Source organism: Ictidomys tridecemlineatus, chromosome 7 (assembly GCF_052094955.1).
Source record: "Ictidomys tridecemlineatus isolate mIctTri1 chromosome 7, mIctTri1.hap1, whole genome shotgun sequence".
NCBI classification, from domain to species: Eukaryota; Metazoa; Chordata; class Mammalia; order Rodentia; family Sciuridae; genus Ictidomys; species Ictidomys tridecemlineatus.
The window spans coordinates 41,896,485-41,920,334 of NC_135483.1; the positions used below are offsets into that span (position 1 = coordinate 41,896,485).

The following is a 23,850-nucleotide window of genomic DNA, read 5'->3' on the forward strand; positions in this document are numbered from 1 at the left end:
ATCAAGGAGGAAGTGGGTAATAGAAAAGGAATAAGAGGAGTAGAGCTAGAAGATCATCTGTGGAAAATTCTTACAAATCTTAAGTAACTCATGTGAAAAAGCATTGGTAAAAATTTTCCCCATAGAAATTTATATTATGTTACTATCATGGTTTTGGACCTAAAAGGAAAATATTTAAACCATCAGTAACATAAAAACAATAATAACTTTTAATCAATCATACTAGAAGAAAATAGAAAACAGAATCAACTTTTTATTAGTCTACAGAATATATCACATTGCTCTGTAAAGGGGCCTTCAAAGAATGCAGTCAAGTTTACAGTGAATTATTAAAAGTATGCCAGGTAGTTATTTCATAAAAATGTTATACCATGTTTCTTAATCTTGTGGTGTTCATGATATTTGTTAGCTTTTTAAAATTTTTAAATTTGTTAAAATTTGTTTCTCATGGAAAATAAGAATTAGCATTAGTTATTAATCTTGTAATTTTTTTCTTAAAAACAGATTACCCGGGTTGATGATGTGGCTCAAGCGGTAACATGCTCACTTGGCATGTGCGGGGCACTGGGTTCAATCCTCAGCATCACATAAAGTAAAATAAAAGATTTTGTGTCCTCCACCGAAAACTGAAAAATAAATATTAAAAAAATTCTCTCTCTCTTCTCTCTCTTTAAAAAAAGAGAAAACAAACAAACAAACCAACAACAACAACAACAACAACAAAAAAAAAAACCAGATTACCCCAAATGGCAGAGCTTTAGACCTCACAAAACCTAAATCTGCTCTGTGTGGCAATTAGCAGAAAAGGAGAAAAACACACTCTTTCTGGAAATGATTGGGAAGGTTTTAGCCTTTCCTCTCTGCTCTCTCAGGTGAGAATAATCTTTACCAGGATGGTGTCACAAGATAAGCTCATGCTGAATGGGTCAGGTCACTGCTGCCGAATGATGGCTAAGGTATGTAAGTATATAGGGGGAATATTTATGTCTCAGAACCTAATTTAAATAACAGAAGAGTACCATAAAATCAGCAAATGACAAGATGTCTGTTCTCTGAGATTTAAAGATCTGATATTTCTGCCATTCTCACTCAAAAATGGAGAAAAAAAAACCCATATTGAATTATTCTTATTTTGCACATACCCTGGACATTTCAAGAAGAATTTTGAATTTAGAACCTCTTCTCTAGTATATGCTTGGTGTCTAAAATAATATTGTCATCACAAATATTTTCAGCACAATCTAAAATAACTCTCCCAATACATCCGTGTCTTTGTAGTTGTCAAAATCTTTATAGTTGTCATGTATTTAATAACCTGAATTAAGAAAGTACAGATGAACGTAGGAGGCAAACACCTCCCAGGTTTACTTTGGATATGGATGCCAAAGATATCAAAGGAAAGGAAAGGGGGATCAACATATGATCCCATATGAACATTTCCATATTATTCCAGATGGTTCCTCAAAAAAAGTTTTGCTAGGGAAGTTATAATTACATGCAAGAGACCTATTAAAGTGATATTTGTAAAGGTAGGAAAAGCAACATTTTTTAATACTGTTCATTACTTTGGGCCTCTGTGTTGGTGAGACATCCTTTAAAATATATGGTTTTCGGAGCATGAATTCAATGCTGATAACCATGTGTGAGAATCAAGTCCAATGTTGAGAATATAAAGCAATGAGGCTTTCAAAGGTATACCCAGTGGTGTTTCATCCAGGAGGTGAGAATTGAACGACAGATCTTCTAAGGCTGACAGCAGTCAGGGATTCCTAATATCAGCTCAAGCTGAGAAGCTACAAAGTCAAAGAGGAATCCTCTGAACTTGTTCTCCCTGAGTATTCAAGCCTCACTTAAAAGCCTCAACTTTCCTAACTAAAAAGTTAGGACCTGGTGGAGTGGGGGAGGCAGAAAATCAAGCTCAGTGTTGTAATACTGCTCCTAAAGAGAAGATTCTGTTTCTCTTATTTGCTTGCATTTGTACTACAGAAGTTCAAAAGGATGAATGCCAGGAGTTTAGAGATGTAGATGCCTGAGCGGCATGGTACACTATTCACTGTCTTATGGTGCAACATTAAGACTCTGTGCATCCACTTCTGAGCTCCTGACTTTGGACCCTGAATCTCCAATGTCTCTCCTGGATGGCTATGTATACAATCTTCACTGAAAACCAAAGGAAATAATTATACAGAAAGAAACATGCACAGAAACAACCATTGCTATTAAAGAATATAGGGGAATATACTTTGCTTATGTGCAACATAAAAAAAAGTGATGCACGGAAAGAAAACATTTAATATTTACACTTTAAGTCTCATCACTTTCTTGGATTATGAATATAGCACAGTTTTGGGCACATAGATGTCACTCGGCACTTCATGTGAAATTTTGCAGCAAAATTTAAGAATTTGAAATACTAAAGCAGACAGGAAAGAAATCAGATAGTTTTTATCCTGCAAAACAAAGACTCTAAAAGTCAGTTATGGCCTTTGACTTCACCTTGCATACAACATAAATGCACGATCCTTCGTATTCCAAATGTATGCAAAGTTTCCGCCCCTTTTGCTGCAGTAGATATGATGACCTCATCTCAATTCTGAAACTGCTTCATATGCCATGAGACTATTAGGCAAGGCAGAGGTTGAGATGGAAAAAAAGTAAGTTTAGTACTTTTATCTTCCACTAGCTCTCTTCTTTGAGTAATCACTGTGATCTCATTTGCCCAATTTAGGGAAGGATTGAGCTGTACTTTGACTTGCTACTATTTTTAAATCTACACATTGCATCATTTAAAACACATGTTTTAATCAAATCAGGCAAAAATGTCTGGAGTGATTGGCTTGAGATTTTCATTCCTTGAATTCTCTTAGCCATAGATATTCAACTCCTCCTTTTTTTACATTCCCCAGATACTGTTGATTTTTCCAGTTATAAGCTGTATATCATTCATGTTTATTTTAGCTTGTTTATGTGAAAGTTGACACCGTATAGTGACAAGAATCACATTCCGAGCTTAAATGTTTAACATGTAACAGGGATTTTAACTACGAGACCCAATGATGCCAACTGTAAAATAATCTGTCACTTTTAGATCAACTGCTTTGTTTTACCAGAGTAAAGGTCAGATTGGCCAAAATCATGTGTAAAGATAAGTCATTTCATGAAGCAATTGGTAGAGATTATAAAACAAAAAATTGGAAAAATTTGCTATTATAAGAAAAATATACATCTCATATTTATGGCCATCTCTTAAATTTCTGTCTTTTTCTTATCTAGAAGGCAGTTTATACAAAGTCATAGAAGAATTTTTTTATGTAAAAATGTTAACAATAAAATTTTAAGTCAAGAAAGGTAAGTGGCTTTAGATTTTTGGTCATTTTCTCAAATAAAATTTTCTTCTACCTTGAGTGATTGATTTAAATCTGTATGCAGGGGTTAAACTTAAAACACAAAGTGATATGTACTGAAATGTCACATGGTTCTACATAAATATGGACAATGACTATGTGTCAATTAAAAATAAAATATATTAAAAACAAAAGTCATGAAGTCAAGAAGCAGTGAGTCAACTCCATAGGGGCACATGGAGGGCGAATGTGTGGTATTTATGTAAGAAATGATTGCCTCTATATAATGATATTGAGGCAGCACAGTTCTTGAGCCAGATTGTGCTGGTGGGACTACTGGAGTCAAGAAATTTTTTTATTAGATTTCTCACTAAAATCTGCGGAAGGCAATAATCTCTTCTCCATGCATATTTGGCCTGAGTGTCTCATATTCCATGTATACATTTCACTATAACCTCATAATACAACCAAGCCTCCTGATGGTCTTCATGTACACGTTAATTCACATAGAAACAAACACTACAGCCTACTACTGCTTGGTTTCTTTGCAATGAACAGCATATTTTGCTCACTGGGGGGAAAAGGCAGGAGGCAGCCTATTGTATTCTAACAGTTATCTCTGAGTGAATAGAAGGAATTGCTTCCAAATGCAATAACAGAATTACTGTAGATTAGCATAGCGTTTGAGCATTAGTGCTGAGGTAAAATTGTTTCCTCTATTGCATGACCATGATCTTGAAACTTTTCATTTTATTCCAATAATGGAGATGCTTGATCACATACTGAGTCAGGTAAATCACAAAGCTGGCTCTTCAGCAGTCCTGAGCAGGCCATAACTAATGCCATAGCTGAGGACTGCATTAACCACAATTCTGATGAATAAAATCTGACACAAGCTCATTTGATTTGGCTATAGTGGGAATAGGGACTTTTATTCAGAAATAAAATAATACACTAACAACAAATGCTCTTGTTCTACATTGTAAAAAAAAAAAAAAGAAAGAAAAGAAAAAAAAAAAGAAACCCAGGTACTATGCATTGCAGTGGGTAGTTTTCATTACTAAAGACGGCACTCCTAGTTCCTGAGCACTGGGTGTCAATGAAAGAAATAGAAACTGTGAGCTAAGGGAATATTTATGCTGTAGATATTTGAGGATGAAAGAGCTGAGGGATAACAGCATTGTAGTATCAATTACAATGACAAACATGTGGCTGCTTAAAAATTTTGACTTGAAACATGAAAAGAGACTGTGATTTGCACAACACAGCACATTAATAGCTATAGCTTCAGCTTTGAAGTAAATGACCCACTTTTCCTTCATGTGTACCCACTAAAATTAGGGAACACCTTGCTCAAAATGTTGATGACCTTGAAGGTCAATTTAAGCATAGCATGCAAAGTTGAACAGAGATTGTAGCCTTACCCTTTTTTATAATGCATATGGAAAAGAATATTAGTCCTTGTTAGAGCTGACTTAAGAACCAGCCTCTCTCCCTCATGAACTTAATGAGAGTTTACAGATGATAGATTCGAAATCCTGCTCCAAAATCACCTCTAGAATCCAAATTTTTCAAAATTAAGCATGCAATTCCTGTGAAATTACCAAATTTCCAGGAAAACAAATAAGAAAATTTATTAAAGAACATGTTATTATTATGGACCCCATCCCAATTGGTATCAGAGCCAATAATTCCTTTCTGAACAATTGCACTTGTCAAGTTAAAGGAGAGAAGACAGAAATTTTTTAATGTGCTGTTCTCAATACACAAAATATGATTGCCTTATTCTGCTGTTAGGAATCAGGGTTAATTTGGATAATATTAGAAGACATTAGAATCAGAGGTCCTAGAATACCCTACTTCTTCTTCTGGTCCCCAACTCTTTTTCCACGCAAGGGTATGAATACTTACCTAAAGGGTGAGGCAAAAGCTAAATTTAAAAATGCCTAAATTCCTGTTGGCTGGCCCTCAGTGTTCTGACAGAGTTTTCTGGACAGCTGAGTTGCGTACATGGCTCAGGCTCCTGGCTCAAGAGGAGTCCCTGGAGTCACATGTCTCCCCCTTATCTGCAGCTGCCCATCAGAAGGAGCAGGCACTCAGAGTAAAGAAGGGTTGGGTCGAGGACAGGACTGCTGCAGCACCTCCCTCAACTTGGGAGCTGGTTAGTTTGATTCCAGCAGTGATTCTTTCTGGTCAATCAAATTAGCTGCACCTTGTCCCTGAACAGAGGATATGAGTTGAGGGAGGTGAGAAAAAGAGTGGGGAAGAAAAGAAGGTCCAGGGGGCTGGGGTTGTGGCTCAGAGCTGGAGCCTTTCCTTAGCATGTGTGAGGCACTGGGTTCGATCCTCAGCACCACATAAAAATAAAAAATAAAGATATGTGTCCACCTATAACTAAAAAAGTAAATATTAAAATAAAGAGGCTCCAGTGGAAAGGGATGGTGCTTTGAGCTCTCCTCGTGTCCTGAAGCTGACAACTCTGTGTGGAAAATGTGCCTAAATAAATTCCGTGGGCAGTTGTAATCTGAGAACTGTAAAGGGGATGGTAGGGAGCAAGACGAGGTTCTTGTCCTCAAAAGGATACAGGTGTAGAAAAAAAAAATAGACAGTACCCTTAATACAACATAATATGTGCTTTATGTGTACAGAAGCCAACTTTCATCAAAAATACTAAAAGCAAATTACTTCTGCTATGAACGTGAGAGTGGTTAGAAATGGTTAAAATAGAGACATTGGAGTAAGGGCTTGAAAGAAAGAAAATAATTTTAGAAAATTACTGAAATAACAAAACAATATCAGTAAAAGTAAAAGGGGAGGGCAGAAAAGGCAGCCCAAGTGAAGGTCAGGAGGAAGGTATACCCTGGCATCCACAGAGGGCTGTGGCTAGAGATCCAGGAGAACAGGCTACCCTACCGGGAGGAGGGAAGGACCCAGAAATGATCCAAGAAGTCTGTGTTATTACCAATTTAGGAAGTACCTCCTGCTAATCAATTAAGAGTTTTATGAAGAGACCTGATATGAACAAGTCTGTGTTGGCCAGACACTATTCTGTCCACACTGTGAAGGATGGATTTAGGTGAGAAAGATAAAGATAGAGAAACCAGTAAGGAGGGAGGGTCAGGCAGCTACTGTGAAAGGTGGCTGAAGAGAATATGAATGAAGAGAGAGAGGAGAGTTGGCTCAGCAATGAGGATTACTCCCTAGACTTTTGAAATAATTTCACATTTTAGAGTTCAAAGAAGATGCCGAAGTTGTCTTTATAGGAAAAATGAGAATTTCATTGAAGTTTTTAAGAAATATTTTATAGTATGTATTTTTTGTGGGAGTCCCAGGGGATGCACCCGTATCTTCCTGTGCTTAAAGATTCTCAAATGAGTGATGAAATTGCCTAAATAGCAACTCGAATGTATTGGTGCCAATAACTGAGATAAGGAACACAAGCATATGACAAATTTCAGGGGGAAACAAGTTTAGTTTTGGGATTTTAGAGGTCAAGGTGAGAGAGGACCTTTTAAGTGACTGTGGCCAAAGAATTCCTGGAGCTTATTTACAAAGCTCACATGCATTATGAACAGAGGTGAGGGTGAAATGTAATGGAGGACACAGAAGAAAAGAGAGACCTTTTGTTTGATTATTTAATAGCATTAAAGTTTTTTTTCTTTTTTTAAAATACTCTGTTTTAAATTTTAGTTTGGGAGAATCTTAGGAATCTGTAAACTATTTTACATCAGCTAGTTCCAAATAGCCATGCACGTTACGAGAAGCCAACATTTGTGAATTAATTTTCTGGTTATGATTCATTTTACAGTTTCTGATTTCAAAAGAGAGCCTGGCCAAATAACCTACCATAGACTCAAATCTTACTAGACCAGGCACATAGTAGTTATTGGATGAAAACTTGACGAATCAGAATTTGTGGGACAATGAGATGATGCCTATCTCACATGCCCAATTGAATTCAAGCTGGGAGGTAACCATGGGTTCTTCACATATGTAAACTTCAGCTTTCTCTTCTAAATGAGAATCTAATGGGGACGTTATAAAAATAAGTGGTGAAGCAAGTGCATTTTGCCTTCACAACACACACTGTAATATACATAATGTAACTTCTTATTTCTCTTGTAGAACATCAAGACTCATTAGAATGGTCAAAGATACCTTCTGTTTGTTTTATTTTTAGACTGTATTCAAATACCATCAAAGTTTGTTCAATTCCAAGCAACCAAATCAAAAGTTCTGTCTATGCTTTAAAAAATAAGACACACTAATGTCATGCAAAATAATAATAATTATCATTAGAATGCCTAACAAAACTTAGCTGCATTTAATTGATGCATTATAGTTGTACATATAGTTGGGGTCTGTTGTTACATGTTCATAGAGGCACACATATAACAATAGAATTTTGCCAACAGCATTCCCCACTATTTCCCCTTTCTCTTCCCTCCTCCTTCTGAGACATAGAGGTTAGTAGCTTGCCGAGATCAGACAGCCAATAATAGATGAAGCGGAGATTTGACTTAGCCAAGGGCACACTCAAATTTTCCTCTACTTTTGAGATGTCGGAAATTAGAGTCATGCTTAAATATAAAGAGTAGTCAGATTCTGGGATTCAAATCATAGCTCTATCACTTCCTAGCTGCATAATTTATTATAAAATGGATTAAGTTACTTAACCTCACTGGACTTTAGCTCTCTTCTCTGAAAATGTAGGTAAAGTAGGACCTATTCCACAGGGTTCTAACATCTATTGAGTGCTTCTTTATGCTTGGTACCACTTAATGTATTTTAATTATTAATACAGGTTAGAACTGTGCCTGGCATATAATAACAGCTCAATAATTGTTAGCTGTGATTTAAGAAATAGAGAATAGCATGGTAGTTAAGCAGGTAGGCTATAAATTTAGATTGCTATGTTGATGTCTTGGAGCTGTCAAGTCTAACTCTGCAACCTTGGGAAAATTACATACCTCTCTGGGTTCTAAATTCACATATCCATAAAAGGGAGATAGTAATAGCATCTACTTCCTAAAGTTGTTGTGGTGATTATTAGATTCATTAATGTATGTAACACCCTCATTATAAGGCTATTCAATTTCTTATTATTTAACACACACTCATGTCCATACATATTCATGTATCTGCACACAGATACATACACATACACACATTATTCTCAGAGTCTCTTCTTGGCAACTTAACAGAATGTAGAATTTTATTTTACTCTGGACTATATATTCTATCAATATATAATCTTTCTGAGTAGCTTAGTTTTTCATCAGGTTATTATTTTTGCTTTCTACTCTGCAGTCTTCTGGATATATTATTAGTATATTAGCCCTTGTCCAGAACTGGGCCCATCTCACATCCAGCATAGAACTATCCATCAAGGACTGGCAGATCACTTTGTGACCACAGAGTTCCATCAGGTGATAAGATTTTCTGGACCCGAGAGCTGCTTGCCTATCCTATTCTCATGAAGCTGAGTAACTGGATAGGTGTCTGTTTAGTTACAGGCTCTATCATTCACAATCTCTGCCATACTGCTTAGGTCTAATCTTTTCTCTGCATGGATGCCAACCTTAAGCAAATCTTTGACTCTGTGCCTCAGGGTTTTTACTGCTAATGGTGAAAACTGCATCCCACTGTTATGAAGATTAATAGGTTGATCTATATTACGTTCTAGAACCTAGTATGAAGGTTGACCCCTACTTCTACTGCTCTTCATCTGTTCATGTAATAAATGCACCTAGTATGTTCTTGACACTAGACTAGATGACAAGAATACATTAGTAAGATGCATCCATAACCTCACAGGGCCCAATTATAATAGTATACAACAGAGTGGCAGAGACACAACTTTGGAATAAATGGATTTCTTCTGGAACTCACAGCCAGAGGGAGTGGTTACCTCACTAGTTATTTCTGGGGAGGGAAGAAATGTATTAGAGATCAAATATTTATGACCCATAAAATTCATATGTTGAAACCTATCCCCCAAGGTAATGATATTTGGAGACAGGGACCTTGGGAGGTGATTAAGTCATCAGGGTTCTGACATCATGTATGGGATTTGTGTTCTTATGTAAGAAGCCCCAGAGAGCTCCTCTCCCCTGCTGCCTCGTGAGAACATAGCAAGAAGACAGCATTTGTGAATCTGGAATTGGACTTTCCCCAGACACTGAATCTGCTATTCCCTTGATCTTGAACTTCTAAACCACCAGAATTTTGAAAACTACATTTCTGTTGTTGATAAGACATCCAGTCTATGGTGTTCTGTCATTGTGGCCTAAACAGACTGAGGCAAAGATGAAGGCCACCAAAGACTTCACAGAGAGGATGACATTTGAACTAGACTTTAAAAGAGAGACCTTGCAGAAGAGAATTGCTAAGCATAGACTAGTGAAAAGAGAATGAAGCAGGGCCATGGAACTGGAAGGAAAAGAAAAAGCATTTGTGAAGATAAGAAAGTGTGCGATGACAGTATTTGGTTTGTTCAGAGAAATTCCTTGAGGCCAATATGGTTCAAGAATAAGCAAAATGACAGCAATGTGATAATTTGTAAAATACAACAAAAAGAATACACTGGTTGGTAAATAATTGCCTTCCTTCATTTCCAATGGGCTGCCTGAGTTCTGTACCATGGACTACCCTAGAATCTTCCAGATACCTCAGACTTTTCCGTGATTAAGCAACTAAATGGTTGAATCTCCATGACCAATAGTGATATCTCTTCTGACTGGTCAATATTCTATTGGTTGATGAATATTTTTAATACTTCCCTTGTCCATAGAGAATGTGAGCATGTGGTTTTACTTTCCTACTTCTAATTAATTGACGTTTTAATTGACAGTAAGTGATGTGAAGCTAGTTTTATTTCTAAACAAACTCTATTTGAGAGCTACTTTTAAACCTAGGGGAAAGGTGATTCTTTCAGGTTTTCTTGAATATTAACTTCTAGGAGAAAAAAAATGAAAGAAGACACAATCAAATTTGGAAAACACAGATGTAACATATCAGTTTGTTTTCTATCAATCAATATACAATCATTATAAAAATATTTTAAATTCTTAAAATAATCCCAGAATTAAATAGCATTAACATATTTTTAGGAATTCTTCCAGGTAATTTAATAGCACTAGTGATAAATTGTGTGTATGTGTGTGTGTCTGTTTATATACAATCACATGATGTTTTGTTGTTCACATGATTATTTCCTACTAAATATTCTGTTCGGTAATTCTGCAATTTTTCTACTTAAAATGTATCTTACACATTTTTCTGCCTCAGTACATATAGATTTACTTCCTTTTAAAAAATCATTGTTTAGAATTCTGCTTAGAATGTGTACCATAATTTATGATAGATACTTAAGTAATTTCTAGACTTTTACTATTTTTAACAATGTTGCAGTTAATATCCCTGAACATTTATCTTAGCACATTATAAAGGTTTTCTGTGAAATTGACTCTTTGAACATACAAGTAACTCATGCTAATTGTTTTCAAATATAAATTGTCGTTAATGTGCAAAAAAATACAAGTTTAATTATCTGAATCCTTAATAACCTTCTCTGAAAGCTTTATATATCTCTCAAGCAGAAAAAAAAAAATAAGTGGATGGTATAATTGTGCCCTGTCTAGACTGAGACAACTATAGTGACATTTGTTCTCAATTATTAATTAAACATACATGAAACCCTTTAGATGAGCAGGTGATATAGTTATTATTAGATGTGTTGCTTGTTTACAACAAGGGCATTTTTAGAGGCTGAGATCAAAGTTCTAAAGTTGATTTCAGAACAGTAGCATTAATTGTGCTGAGGCCTGAGACTCTGGGGAAGCAGCTGGGAGAGAATGAAAGTGACCCCAACTACATCAAAGTCACATCATTCCATCATTATTCTAATCTATTACGCAGACCACTACATTGGTGCTAGCAGAGGTGAAACAAAATGAACCCGAACCAAAAAAAAAAAAAAAAAAAAAAAACCAACAAAGAATATCCCATACCACTCTCACAAGGAGGATAGGCACTACATTAAAGGGTTCTATCGACATTCATCTATTAATTCTTTCACTTGAAAGGCATTCATTCACCAACTCCAATGCCAAATTCTGGGTTAAGCAGTGATCATGCAGCTTTGAGTGAAATGGGTATTATCTTTGAGCTCACAGTGTTCTCCTTAGAACATTTAACTAGTATCACAGAATTTTGTGATTTTTCCCTCTCTTTCTTCTTTTTTTCTTTCTTTTGTTTTTTCTTTTGAATATGATGCTACATACTTCTTCTACACTATTTCCACTGCCATTGTTCTAGCTCAGATCATTACCATTTCATTCCTGAATTAGTATTTTTATCATTTTTCAAACTGTTCCCAGCCCTACTCTATCAACCCATTATTTCTAAAAAAAAAATGTTTTCTTACAATTATTTCCCCACAATATGATACTCAATGTTTCTGTGTTGTCTACAATATCCAAGATATATACATTCTAGTACTGAGGATCTTCCATATTTACCTCCAATCTATCTGTCCAACCTGCTGATCATGTACTTGTATGGAGATTCATGCACACAAACTTCCCACTCCTATTGTATGATGGACACTTAAGTGCTGAGGTTAAAATGTATGCAAAGAGTAGTCTTTCTACCCAACGAAAGACATAAATGGATGATGATAATATAAAATGACAAATCTGGAGTCATACAAAGGCTACTGTGGAAGTAAAGAGAAGGTTGCTGTGTGTAATCTGAGGTATTCCCAGGGACCAAAGAAATCTCCCTTGAAGAGTTTACTTTTAAGAAGTCTTCAAGGATTAGGACAAATTGGCATGCCAAAGAGGATAGGAAAATTCTAAGCAGAGGGGTCAGACTGAGCAAAGATGTAGGTGGGATGAATAGCATAACATACAAGGAGAATTACAGAAGAATTCCATGTAGCAAAGGAACAAAGCATGAAGTAGGCAATCAAGATGATAATGGCAAATACATAGAACTAATAATATGGAACTCGTGACAAATTTTGTTAGGAAAGAAATGAATTTGAATGCATTCTTGTTTCCACTGTGAGAGGATGAGTTTGGGCACACAGTCCTAGAGTCTAGAAGAGTATTTTAACAGGGCTTATAATAAACTAGTATATATAATAAATAATAAATATAATACAATAATTATAATAAATTATTGTATGTCGTTTGGGGATGAAAAAACTGACTGAAGATTATTTAGAAGGTAAAGTTCACAATTATTCATAATCATGTATTTGGTTTTAAAGCCAAGGGGGAGAAGAATTATTCAAGAATGGCCTTCAAGTCCCAATTTCTCTCTTGACTGGATAAATGGTATACTCTCAAATGAATCAGTGATCATAGAGACAAGGAGCAAGTAGGTAAGAAAGTAATAAATTCCATGTTGAACCTGTCTCTTTTAGTATTTTGTTAATACCCTGGCATGTTCTAAATGATTTGGGACAGACTATGGGAGTAAAAGTCCTTATTTAAAACAACTGGGTGGAGATGACCACAGGTTCTGGGGAAATTTCAGAGCTGGAGAAAGAGATTGGAACATTATTGACATGGTACCACAAGGACTACAGAATTGTACTGCCTCTGGTGGCAGTCAAGATTCCGAAAGTGGATTAGCACAACGAAGCTCAGGAAATGGCAGAAATGACGCAGACCATCGAGGAATACCAACATTAAAGCAAAATTCATTGGGAAGGCCAAGAAGAAATGCCTAGGGATGTGTAAGCTGATTAAAGACAGTGGCAGAATGATGGCATACAAACCCAGAAGTGAAAGTTTCAAGATGAAGGTTGCAAGGAGCATTGTCAAATGCAACAGAAATATCTGTTGAATAATATCCACTGGAAGCCAGGCACAGTGGTGCATGCCTGCAATCCCAGCTACTTGGGAGACTAAGGCAGGAGGATACAGAGTTTAAAGCCAGCCACAGCAACTAAGTGAGCCCCTAAGCAACACAGTGAGATGCTATCTCTAAATAAAATATTAAAAAGGTCTAGGGATGTGGCTCAGTGATTAAGCATCCCTGATACACAACCCCCCCCAAAAAAAATGTCCACTGGATGTTATAGCTAGGATTTTTCTTCAAGAGCCATTTCCATGGAGTGTTGATGATAAAAGCCAGACTTTAGTCTATGGAAATGTGAGTAGAGCCAAATAGAGAAAACTTGATCCTACATCCAAAATATAGGATGACTAGAAATGAGAGAGATGCTGGTGGATGAAAGGTATGGCACCATTGTCACTCAGTATGTGGGATAGTTATTTATTTATATTTCTTAACTAGTATGTTTCTCCAATAGGAAGTTCTAGAGAACATAAAATTAATGGGGAAAAACAAAAATGTAGGTAAAAGGAATTGTATCGAATGCACCAATGGAGAAACACTTTATTCTCTAAAAAGAAAGATGAAAGATAAATTCTCCATGCAAGTAAGCTTGTAGATAAAGAAGGCAGAGTTGAAAAAGGAATATATATAATGAGCTCACTTCTATCTTCAAAGTAGGATAATTTCCCTATCAGTAGTTCCAAGGAATTCTCTTTATCATTTTATATTGCTGTTTTCTCAATGATTTTTTAGAAATGATATTTTTGCATACTTACCTACAGAGCTTTAACCAACTTATTTACCATCTTACAGAGGTTATTGGTGAATATTGGCCATTGTATATGCACAAAATGGGTTTGCTGTCTGGCTAAAGATTGTAGGTAGATTCAGGAACAAATTCCAGCACTCCAGAATATCACAGAACAATATACAAAATTTTAAAATTAAAAGTAAAAGTAGGGGTTGTGGTTGTAGCTCAGTGGCAGAGCACCTGCCTAGCATGTGTGAGGCCCTGGGTTCAATCCTTAGCACCACGTATAAATGAAACAAATAAAGGCATGCCACCCATCTACAACTACAAAATAAATTAATTAATTAATTTTAAAAAGTTAAAGTAAATTTTTAAAAATTAATAATAGAAATAAAATCTTAAGAATCACTATTTGTTTCAGGCTTGGCTCAAAAGAGAACTGAGTGATTCTAGAGGCTTTCAATTTTTTTTTTTTTTTTAAGATTTTTCCCCTATAAACAAAAGAGAAGGAAGTGAGAAAGGAAACTTTCAAACTTAGGAAAACAAGTATGATTTTTGTGCCCTCTGAATTCTCCACAATACCCAACATGATGTTTGGCTCATGGGAAGGATCAATTAATGTACATTCCTGAGTTGATGTCAATGCTGATAAAAGAGCTTTATATATGATACACATAGACACATGTAGCTCTTTAGTAGCATTATCACTACCAGTGAAGAACTGAGAATTAGAAATAATTATAACAAGAACCGAGGCAGTACTCTAGGGACATGATGTACCCACATGAAAAGCCACAAAGCATCTCCTTCCTGACCCCAGGGCTTCTGGGTGTTTGGGCAGCTCTATGACAGCACCACTGAGTGCTTGGCTTTCAGCTTATGCCTGTTCCCAGATCCCAGTCAGTGATGCAGGGGCCCACGGGAAACAGGACCAGATTTGTTTGGCTTCAGCTCAATTTCCACTTCTATAGATAGCCATAAAACTCAAATAGAATCTGAGGAAGTGAGATAGTTCATAAACAGGAAAAGAGGATTATCACTTGTCCTGGTTTTACCCCAAAGGTTGAGAGCAAATATGGTAAACCTTTTTTATCCCAAAGAAAATTTCCCCCTAAAACTACACCCCACAACTTCAGGCATCAACCTGGAAACCAGCAGAAAATGTGTACTGGCCAGAGAATTCTTTGCTTTCACCTCTCTCCTTTGCCATCCTGATTAAGGGCCTAACAGACATTAATTTATACTTAAGCACATCTTGTTCGTGAGGCGATCATTGCTCACTAAGGCTGAAATAAGGCTGGATTTCCACCCCCTAAGGGCTGGAATGAGATTTTTCTAGTGTTGTGGTTAGGTTAAGTCAATTCCATAAGCTTCAGATGCCTCTCTTCCCACGAAACTCTGGTAGTTTTTCCCCTTGAGGTCCTTTTCTATGGAGGCCAAGTCTGCAGGGATGCCTTTGGCCCAGGTGACTGATTCACCCTCTGTTTCTCTGCTGAGACTGGCCCTTATGCTCTGACACTAGCTCAGTATTAGTTTCCTTGGCCCTGGAAAACCCCTCCTCTTTCTCCCTGCAAGGACTTACACAAATATTGTTGTTTCAGGGGGAAGAACTATAATGTTAAAGGTATATCCAGTTAGACTCCATCTCAGGTTGTGGGAAATGCTTACAAATTGACTTCACCAATTTAACCCTTTATTAACACATATAACAGGCATGAGTCAAATTTTCAAGAAAACGATTTCTGAAGGAACAAATTCTCCCCCAACAAATTCTGTTTATAAAAGAATGTTTCTCCCTTAACTTATGAAACACAATTATTTTAATGTGTAGAGGATACAAGATGGCGAGGAATTTTCTCACAGTGATCTTCATTAGAAAAACTCAAAATACTTTATTTTTTTTTTATTGTTGGTCGTTCAAAACATTACACAGTTCTTAATACTTTATAATTCTGTAATCACCTCATGTAGAAATTGATTCTGTTGAAATAAAACACCACAGTATAAGGATATCTATCACAGAAGAATTTGTAGCTGGAGAAGAATGGAAATGATTTTAATTTGCTTATAGTTTGTTCCTAAAAGGTTAATGTAATAGAAACTTGGTCCCCAATGTTTTGAGAGGCTGTGGAGCTTTAGGAGTGGAAATCTAATGGGAGGTAGTTAGGTCATGGAGGATCCACTCTCATTAATCAACTAATGCTACCTACCAAGAGTGTGTCAGGTCTTATAGAAGTGGGTTAGTTCCAGAGAGAAGAATGGATCATTATAAAGCAATGCATTCTCTATCTCTGTCTCTTCCCTTAACTCTTGGAACCAGGACATGTTACTGCGTCCACTAACAAAGAAATTCACTTTACTGCTCTACCTCTCTTACCACATTATGGAATGCTAGCAGTGTTGCTCCATCCTGAAAATCCACACAAATTTTAAATTAAAAAGTAGCATGTCTATTTATTTTCATTCTGACCACTGTCATTTATTAGCACGTAAAACAAATGTTCTTTTTAGAAGGAAAGGCAGTTCCATGATTTTTTTTTTTGGCGGGGGTGGGGTGGAGTGGTAGGTTGTGAATACAGCTGCTTGATAGAAATAGCCCTGTCTATTGCTGGCAGCTTGATATGTGTTAGAGTCAATCAAGCTTCCCTTGAGATGTAGAAAAATAAGGCCATCCTCTTATCCATGTTTGACTTACGAAACCCAAGTATTTTCCATGTATCAAATATTTCATTTCAAAATTATTAATTGGGACCAAAAAAGAAGACAAAAATACTTGAGAGATATAGAGAACGATGAACTGCTTTGGGGCATTGAAACAATTCCTCATGATTCTTCTCTGTCATTTTCACGGTCTACTTGTCATTTTTATGAAATGCCAGGACAGCTCACAGATTGACTGACATGGCTGGCATCTCACTAGAAGGTATGATTTAAAATAATTTGATGTAAACTGAGAGAATATTCCTAAGAGACTAGAATCTGGAGCTGGAGAGCTTGAAAATTTAAACAAAATCCTAATTTAAATTTTTCTATATATAAAATTGCCTCCAGAGCAGGTTTCTCTTACAAAAGACATGAAGTTTATTACAATTAAGAACTGTGAACTGGAAACTTAATATCATCTTAATTTGCATATTCAAAAATTTTATTCTGTTAAAACACTTAAGCTCTAGAATAAGCCCTATGCTCCAGTGTAATCATTTTTCTTCATCACAGTGTTGTGTACCTAGAAGATGCTCAATGAACATTTGTTGAATGGATAACAGAAATTAGTCACACCATTCAACAAAACTTTCTATGACTTGGAGTGATATTTTATATTGAACTCATTTAACAGAGCTACAATGTTAATAATAGAAAGAAAAAAATTTCAAAAGGAAATTATTTGAATGCCAAGAATTTCATAAACTTTATAAATTAAGCCAGACACGGTGGCATACACCTATAATCCCAGCAGCTCAGGAGGCTGAGACATGAGCATCTTGAGTTCAAAGTCAACCTCAGCAAAAGCAAGGAGCGAAGCAATTCAGTGAGACCCCATCTCTAAATAAAATACAAAATAGGTCTGGGGATGTGGCTCATGGTTGAGTTCCCCTAAATTCAATCTCCAGCACCTCCCCCCTCCAAAAAAAAAAAAAAAACTTGACAAATTAAGACCTATGAAAACATCAAGCATTGAAATGGTTTTTTTAAAAAACTATTATTTCTTGCTTCTGAAGTAGAATAAGTAATGTAAAAGATTTGGAGAGAAGAAAAAGTCATTTTTGAAGAAGTGTTATAATGAGAGCTTTAAAAATGTTTCTGTAAAACCATATATTGATAAATGGATGGAAATACAATAAAATTGATTGCATCATTTAAAAAAATTACTTAGATTATTACAAATGCTTATAGTGTTGGTTGTCAATTCCAAATTTATCCAGGTCAGAGGGCTCCCTCAGGGATTAGCTATTTTGAGTTATGTGTCCTCCAGGAGCAAAAAGGAGACCATACACTCCTTAACTTTTCCAAAAATATTCATCCTTTTCTTCTCCTTCTGTTTTTCTCTTCTACTCTTTCATTTTTTTTTAAATTTTCTTCCTGTGTATATAATAAAAAATAATCCTTTCCTAAGCTGCTAGAAACTTCTCCATTCTGGCTCCTGTTCTACCCCTGACATACAGAGGTGCCTTTTTTTTCCTCTAGGCTTGTTGAAGACCAGTGCACAGAATGTGAGCTGTTCTCTGAGCACCTATTCATGCCTACAATTCCAAATCCAAACCTCTTTCATGTTTAACCCTAAAATTGGGAGAAAAGAAAGAAAAAAATTCTCTTTTATAACTGAGCTACATTATTGATATGAATCCAGAGCTCTTTCATTCTCCTTGATTTAGCATTTAGTTCCTTTGGCAAAACAAAGCCCCCCTGTCTGTCTATCTTTCTCCCTCTCCCTCTTGTCTCTCTCCCTCTCTCTCTATGTATCTGTATCTCTATCTCCTCTTGTCTCTTTTTTCCTTCCTTTTTTAATCTTTCCAAAAAATTGGTCAAGTTCCAGAAAATTTCCCTAAAACATCTCCCCAACCAGAAAAAGAACAACAAAAAAACAACCTGATCAGTTAATGGTAAAGAAATCAGAAACAGACGGATTAAATTCCCCTTGAAGCACACGACGGTTTAAAAATTAAGCAGAAAATTACTTGAGTAAAATATTTTTTTGCCAAATCCCAAATGCTTGAAAAATAGTTCAAGATGTTTGTTGAACCTGAAATGGGCCTGAGTTATCCATCCATATTTAATTCAAGCAAAAATAATTCTTACCAGCTGAATGCTGGTAAGTCAGTAAACTTGGTAAGGAAAAAAAATCAATAACTTAATATAGAAGAAGCTCTTTTAGCATATAATTTTTCAAATGAAAAACAAGTTAACTCTGTGGAAGACTTTAGAGGAGAATGTGATGAATCCATTCCTAAGTTTCCAGCCACCCAGGTTCCACCCAAATTATGTTTTGATAACCTAGAAGTCAGCCTTTTGCCCCTGGCCTTCATCTTCGTGTGATTTTCAACCAAGGTCTTTTCTTTTAATAATATAACCAACAAGGTGGGTGGGAATAGCCATGTCAAGCACTTGTTTCCTAAAGAAAACTGCCTTCCCAGGATAATGTTGGCTTTTCAGATTTTTATTTAATCTCTGATTACCTGGTCTTATAAGTAATGGTCTCATTAATCTTGATTGAGGGTTTATCCCCTATCAGATGGACCCATGACTAGGTAGCCAAGAAAGAAGTGTATTTGCTGAAGAGTTAAAGTTGATAATAAAAATATTAATGTGAAATGTGTGCATGTGTGTGTGTGTGTGTGTGTGTGTGTGTGTGTGAGAGAGAGAGAGAGAGAGAGAGAGAGAGAGAGAGTTCTCTTTTTTTCTTCAAACAATACCTTTTCCAGGTATGTAAGTTTGAGGAAGTTGAATGCATGGAGAAAGTGAGACAGGAAAATTGTCTGAAAGGAAAATAAAGAGAAGAAGCTCTTAAGCACCTTCTGTCGGAGCCTTGATGTAGGCACCCAGCTCATTGTAACTTCATGCATTTTAATAGGTGCAAACTGCAATTTCAAAATGGAAAGTGGCTTCAGAAATTATCTGGTCTAGACAGCTTTCTCAATTTCCAATTTTTAGTTATTTCACTCAGTATCTTTAGTTTAGAAACTTACATGGAAATAATCACTATATGCTACTCTGTATTGCTGCCACGCCAAATTACCACAAATTTAGCATCTTAAAAATCACACAAATATATTCTCTGATACTTACGTAGGCAAGCAGTCCAACATAGGTATCTCCACATCAAGCTCAAGATGTCAGCAAATCTGCATTCCTTTTGGAGGCTCTGGAAGATAATTCATTCCCTCTCCTCTCCCATTATGAAGATTGCTCACATTCCTTGGCTCATGGCCCTCTTTCTCCATCTTCGAATTTGTCAACACTGCATCTCTCAGACCATGCTTCTGCCACCATCTCTCTCTCTCTGACTGTCTCCTGTTTCCCTCTTCCACTTATAAGGATTCTTGTGATTAATTGGTCCCACTCAGAGAATCCAGGATAATCTCCCTATTATAAGGTCAGCTGATTAGCAACCTGAATTCCATCTGCAACTTTAATACCTTAATCCCCTTTGCCATGTAATATAATGTATTCACAGCTTCTAGGGATTAGGACAGGCCATCACAGTGTTGGGAGGGAGCTGTGGGCATTATTTTCACATTATAATCTCATTTCTAGATGGAGGTGGTACATTCCATAGGTGGAGGGATTGGATTGTTGACTTTATAGCAAACTTTTTATTTTCCCTTCATGTTTCTATGGGAGTAAAACGATGACACACTGATAAACCTGCCATCTCTAATAGTTTTCCTCAATGCTTTCTTTTTTTTAAAAAAAATGTATTTGTTCTTTTTATTTATCCAGGACAAGCAGAATATATTTTGACATATAATACATACATGAAGTTTAAATTTCTATTTTGGGAGTTGTACATGATATGACATTAACACTGGATCATATATGAACATAGGAATGCTCTGCCTCAATGCTTTCTGAAACTCAAAATGTGTTTTATCTCCTGCTCAGAGTGCTAACATCAATTTACTTTTAGGTCTGGTCAGTCCTGTGTGGCTACTGTCTGCCTGAGTGAGACCATTCATTCGTGCAGCATTTGAGGCATTTGAAAACCAAACCCATGAAATGTATATGAAGATAAGACTACATTATAATGAAGTGAGGGTTGATATCTCATAGTGGTCCTCTGTATTTCCTGTACATAAATGTGAATCTTTTTTGTCCATGATAATGAAATAATGAAATTAAGCATAACACAGACTTCCAGATAAAAGATGGGGGGAAAAATTGGTCTTTATGAGAATTTCACAAAAACAGCCCTCTTTCCCACGGAGTTTCTCGTTTGTTCTTGAGGAATTGCACAATACAGACAGGGCTTCCTGCTCCTTCCATGTCACTCACACTCCCTGAGTGGGTGATTAACTATCTAAGTTCATGTCTGGTGACCTCCGTGTGTAGCTATGCTGCCTGCTGAGAGCTTCATAATGACTCTCCTCAGCCCAGAACTTCCCCTGGCTTTCTGACTCATGTTCAGTCATGTGCTACCATCTACCCGGACATGCAAAGGTCCCTGGGACTCGCCATCAGCATGCTTGTCACCTTCTCCACCACACCAATTCTGCTTCCCTCATTTCCCTGGCACCAACCTCAGTCCATCTTAATTTTCATACCCTTGATCCCTCTTTTGCATATTTTCACAGATATTACTCCCAAATATTTCTTGGATTTTCTCCATCTTCTTTGTCTCGACCCATTGCCACAAGATTCCTAAGAGCAATTCATCCTTCCTAGAGTTACCCAAGTGAATTATTTTGTATCTAAATATAACCCAGAGGGTTCTTTGTTGTCTTTAGGATAAAATCCATTCTAAGCCCCAGCACTTTCTTCTGTATTCAAGTTAGGCAACCTTGATCTGTGTTGTCTTGTATCTTCTCTTGCCACATTTTGCATTCTGATGATACAAACTGCTTGAGTGTCTTAAAAGGGGCACTGCTTCCTAATGTCTTCCCCCCCCCTTGAATTACTTCTTCAAACCTTAATTCATATGCTAACTTTTTCTGACAGCTTTCCCTCAACCCCTTCTTATATCCATATCCTCCTGAGGTGAGTTCCTCTCTTCTAAGTGTCATAAACTTATAGGTTTTCATTGCAGATGAGCAATAGCTCACACTCCTGATGATATTTCAAGTATGTGTCTGTCCTCACCTCCTTTCTCTGTGGAGCTTGAGAATTTTCGAAAAGAATACCTGGAAAAATCTGGAGTTTCTATTTCAGTGTCTTGCCTTCATTAGGCCCTATGTACATGTTTGTGTAAAACATGTACATAGGGCCCAAGTGAAATGACTGTGTAAAAGAGACCAGAACATAGGTATTTAATTTTTTTTGGGGGGGGGGGAGGTTATACCATGCTGTCTCTAATGCTGATCCTATCTACTTCAAAACCCAAATAAGTACTGCAATTTTGGTAGGACAGAAATCACTAGTTTGAAATGTTACATTTTCATAGTTTGATACCATACACAATAAGTAGAATTTTAAATGAAAATTGATTGATCTGGTAAAGTGTTCATATTCTGCCCGCTATTTTCACAGTTCTGAGTCCAAAATCATTATAATAAAATTTCGACTTCAGCATTCATCAAAACTATAAAAGAAATGTTGGCATTCATGGATGTATTAGTGCAACAGGGCCCAATGCTGCTTTCAAAGACTATTTTCTTATACAGAGACATTTTATAGTCAGGCAATCATCTTGTTAAACATTTCCTATAAAATTTTAAAAATCATTACCTGGGAGTCTATCACTGTGGCACTAATCACACCTCTACAATTAAGCTTATTTCAACCCTTTCACTGTAATCCTTTTTCTTTAATCAAGGGTTTATTATTGGGCTGTTAATGTGAAAGTTGAAATAAAAAAAAAAATCTCAGCCCAGGAATGAATTCTAATAGTAGCGGTTATAGAAAACCCTGAGAAATTCTCATATTTTTATATGAGATTTATCTTAGGATGTGGGTTTAATTTATTCCCTCCCCCTCTTTTTTTTTTTTTTTTTTGTAGAATGATTGCCTGACTTAAGGTAGACTGAACTTGTTCCCCATGTCTTTAAGGATGCCCTTTATCAGCTGCATTTGGGTTTTCCTTGTTATGAGCACAGAAGCAGTTATTTTGTTCAGTGGGAGGAGGCAAACGTAGTTGGCCTAAGATTTTTTTTTTCTTTTTTTTTACATCACTAAATAAAAGTGCAGGTTTGGATTCTGTAAGGAAAAAGGATCAGAACATAATTTTTCTAGTCAAATGAAGCCACTGTATTTTCTCTCAGGAGTTTACTACTAGAAGATTAAGTTCAAGGATAATGTGCATGTTAATAACAAGTTAGTCAAATTCTGGCCTTAAAACACACTAACTTGGTATAAAACTGTGTAGTTTCCATGACAATTCAAACACATGATTGCATTGGCTACACACAGCCACCCTAGCAGTAATTGGAGCCATCCCCAGCTTCTGGACCATCTCCTAAACTGCTCTGCCCTCCCTCCCATCCCCCTAGTGCAAGTTTCAGCCACTTCTTACCTGGTCAATATCTTTCAGAGGATCACCTCATTTTGTCTCTTGTCCTGCCATCAGTTTTTTTTTTTAATATGGCAGCCTGATGGAAATGTGTTTTTTAAATGATAATGTTACTTCTCAAGTTGGAGTACTTCATGGTTTCATTCATTTTTTCATTTTTTAAGACAAAGAACAAAACCCCTTCTATGCCTAGCTCTACAGCAGCTCCCCCCTTGTTTTTTTTTTTCCTCACCTACCTCCTCCAGAGAGGCTGGAAATGTAAATATTCACCTCCCTAGCTGTCCCTCCACTTGCAGTAGAAGGGAGAATACAGTAGACTTCTGGTCAATGAAGTATAATCCAAAATCCACTAGGGATTAAAAAATCTTTTGTGCTTTTGTAGGAAATAGTCAGACGTAACTGGTGCTGCCACTTTTTCTTCACTTATTTTTAACTTTAGTATGGCTATGACATCTGGGGCTTCAAGAGCCTCCTTAGGACCATAAGATGGCAAGTATGAGGATGAAAGACAATGTAATTATTACTGAAGAAAGAAAAAAAAACACAGAATAAACCTCATCTCTAGTGCTATCAATGGGTAGTTGAACCAGTGCAAGTACTTATCTATCTTTAAAGGTCCTTTTACATAAGAAAGACTAAGCCCACATTTTAAAATCACTCTTTCTGTTCTTCTATAATTTGGAATCAGAAGCATTCTTAACACAAATACATGTTTTGCAATGGCTTCTGGAATTTTCCAATAT

The 23,850-nt window shown here is 36.4% G+C and overlaps 1 long non-coding RNA gene across 1 annotated transcript in view; it reads right to left on the minus strand.

Moving 5' to 3' along the window:
* The window catches only part of LOC144365458 (uncharacterized), a 29,775-nt gene extending 9,785 nt beyond the window's left edge, over window positions 1–19,990 (minus strand). Inside the window, exon 1 of the long non-coding RNA XR_013423924.1 lies at window positions 19,732–19,990. This is a non-coding gene — a long non-coding RNA (uncharacterized LOC144365458). The remainder of the gene's footprint in view (window positions 1–19,731) is intronic.
* Window positions 19,991–23,850: the final 3,860 nt, after the last annotated feature.